Below are 3,283 nucleotides of genomic sequence, written 5' to 3' on the forward strand. Positions count from 1 at the left end.
AGGCGCCGAGCCTCTCCTAGCTTTATTAACAGAATACAGAAGTCATTACAACAGATATTAATTAGAAGGTGGTGAGAAGCTTATTTCTATTTCCATTGAAACCCTAAGTGGGTAAAATAGGCTTAGCATACAAAATGGGTAATATTTTACAGAGAGGGGAATCAAAGTAGAGTGAACACGGAGGATTTAGTCCACTCAGCCTCTCCTTTTGAGAACCGTTCCCTTCTCCACACCGTCATCTACATGGTTCCATCAGGAACTATCCCAGTGTTTGACTTTGTCCACCATTCACTTGACTAGTGGAGGGTCAGGAATCTGATCCAAGGTGATTTAGTCACAGTTCTGCCCCGGAAAATTTTATAATTAGGATTTAGAAAAAGCGGCCAGGATGTTTCCGGACACCTAAGGTATAAGATATAGAAATTGAGAGCTTTCAGTTAAAATATTTGCTGCCAGGTGAACCAAAGAAGCAGAAGAATTCTGCAACAAAAACTCACATGGTTATACAAGCAGATGCAGAGAAAAGCAATTATCAGAGAAGGAGCTAGTCTCAGGGGCAGCATAATCCATTGTCCTAAGTCCAGTCTCATCTCGCTCCTAGGAAATCTCAATACACTCATTAAATTCCCTTTTTGGCTCAAGCTATTTTGAGTTGGCCTTTCTATTGCAATAACAAAAATCAGTATGTAAAATGCTTGGTTTATTTGCTGCTTTATATGAATTAGGCAGTATGCTAATGCTTTATATATTTTATCTCACTAAATCTTCCCAGCAATCTATGAGGTTGGTAATGTTGTTTTGCATATGAGGAAACTTTAGAGATCCAACTAATGTATTGTAGACAACTCTACCTAAATGTTCTATAGGTGTCTAAAACAAAACCAGTTCTCCATCTATATAATGGAAAAGGCTCTTCTCATTGCTGGAGATGCTCTTTTCCCTAAACACATCTGGCCACTCCTTCTCACCATGACATGTTAGCTTAAATGTCCTCAGAGAAGACTGTCCTGCCTACCTAGTCTAAAGTAGGTTCCCTGATAGTACCTGATGATTTTCCTCACCAGCAGCTGTAGTTACATATTTAATATTTTTCACTCTTTCTCTCATATGCTCCTGTATTAGACTATGAACTTCATGATAGTGGGGTCCATATCAGTGTCTGCCATTAAAGTCCCTGCACCTAGCAAAGGGCACTGGGATAGGTCCTGTTGAGACAAAGACAGATAAGACACAGCCTCTCTCTCTAGTAGGGGCTCATATTATAGCATAAGGCCCAGACACAGGAATAAGGCTAATATGGGGAAAAGTCTTATAGTAGAAAGATGAACAAAGTGCTGCAGTTGCAAAGAAGGTAGTACTTAAGATAGATCCTGGAAGTTGAAATTAGGAGAAAAAAGAAAAGTTGTCAGGATTCAAATTGTCAAATTGTTTATAATGTCTCCATTCTGATACAGCCCTACCTTGTTCCCCGTTCTAATTTCTAAGACTTGGAGCAGAAGTTATAATAAATATGTTCTCAAGTAGTGATGCATGGAGAACATAATTCTCTAGAATTTATGGTCATCCATATCACTTGGCTCATTTCTCTATTACTGTGTAAAGACATTGAGCTTGGCTGCTTGACTCAGCCAAGCCTCTCCAAAAAAGTCCAGGCCTATACTACAAGTCAGGCATTATTTCCCCTTCCATATGTCATTTCTGCTTTCCCTGAAGCTGAGATTAAGGGGACAACAACTTCTGATCCCTTTTGACACTCAATGGATAATGTTCCTCTTTCACACTCTCCCAGATGTTCTCATTCCCTTGAGTGGCTTATGGGCAATTAACCTGAGTGCTAGGACTTCTGTCTCCTGCCTATTTCCTCACCTGCTGATCTCTAACTGGGTGATTCACACCAACACAGGTTGAGGATCATTGCTCTAGTTACTTTCTAGGATAAATCTCTTCTTCCTTCCCTTCTTTCTCCTTTAAAATCTCCCCTACATCTTTGCCATTTGTCAGATACACTTCAAATAAAACCTCCCTTTGGGATTTTCATGTGTATTTGTGTGAAGGATTAAGGTTGATTTAAAGGAAAAAAAAGGGTTTGGGTAAAGCATCACTATTGATAAATATCTAGTGAAAACCTACAAAGGATGAAATAGGAGGAAAGACATAGACATTATGTAACTGTGTACCTTTTTAATCTTAGAATTTAAATATTTAACACTATCATTATTACATTAGTGTCTGTCAATCAGAACGCCTGCCTGCCCCCTCTTGAAAAAACCCAACTCTCCTAAAATGACTCCACTGAAGTTAAACAGATAAAAATAAAAAATGTTGTCTGGTGTCCTGACTTTAAAGAACTATGAAATTAAAAAAGAAAAAAGGAAACAATTTCAAAATGTACGTATTTTCCTTTCAACCCAAAAGCTTGTTTCATTCATAGATTCATCAAATATTTACTGGTACTCACCTGAGAGGCCAGCTTCTTCTTTTTTTTTTTTCAGGATTCTAATCAAGGTGTTTCACCCAGGCCTCTTGCTTTGAGAGTGTGCCTGCAGTTTCTTCATCTTTAAAATGGATACAAACGTTAGAATTATCTCACAGGCTGTCATCAGAATTAAAGATAATGTGTGTACGGGGCTTAAAAATATTTGACGCTACCTCAGTATAATTACTGTTAATTCCCTTCCAGCATCGAAGTTAATGTCAAATAGCTTGAAAGACACTGACATATCAAAGTGAAACTGTATGTGACACTTGAGTGTATCCTGTATTTTTAAAAGGGGAACAGGGAGACAGATAACCAAAGAGTCAGAACCCCCAGCATGGAAAGGGGTAAATCCCATCCTACTACTTTGCATCCTCCAAGGTGACTTGCGAAATGCCTTGTAAGTAGACGGACACCCCCAATTTAAGGTCTCGGTCAGTTTTAAAGGCCGCCAGGGACCTATGTGCCTAGATCTCTGCCAGCTCAAAGCCCCAACCCCAGTTACCTCCCCAAAGCATCTCTTCCAGGGTCACCCAGCCCTTCTGCAGCCCCAGCTCCTAGTCGCCCCAGCGCCGGGTCCTCCGGCCCCCGGCGGCGCCCGCCGAGCCGGGCCGCCCACTGCGCATGCTCCCTGTCGCGGTGGGGCGCGCCGGGCCGGGAGGCGGGCTCCGGGCTCGCGTCCCGCCGGCCAGCGGAGGCCTGGACCTGGGCCTGTCGCCAGCCACGCAGAGGAGGGCGAGTGAGCACCGGGGCGGCGGCGTCCTGGAGACCCCCGAGAGATGGAAGCGGCGGCGCCGGCGGCGGCCG

At 42.7% G+C, this 3,283-nt stretch overlaps 1 long non-coding RNA gene across 1 annotated transcript; it reads right to left on the reverse strand.

The window, feature by feature from the left end:
- Nucleotides 1–13: 13 nt before the first annotated feature.
- On the reverse strand, nucleotides 14–3,064 carry LOC111723992. Its single transcript, XR_002772384.1, has 3 exons — nucleotides 2,982–3,064; nucleotides 2,459–2,555; nucleotides 14–402 (listed from the first exon to the last, which is right to left on the reverse strand). It is a non-coding gene; the product is annotated as an uncharacterized LOC111723992 (long non-coding RNA).
- Between the last annotated feature and the right edge of the window lie 219 nt (nucleotides 3,065–3,283).

The sequence above is a fragment of the Otolemur garnettii genome, unplaced genomic scaffold (assembly GCF_000181295.1).
Source record: "Otolemur garnettii isolate 467f Iridium unplaced genomic scaffold, OtoGar3 scaffold00001, whole genome shotgun sequence".
In the NCBI taxonomy this organism is placed as follows: Eukaryota; Metazoa; Chordata; class Mammalia; order Primates; family Galagidae; genus Otolemur; species Otolemur garnettii.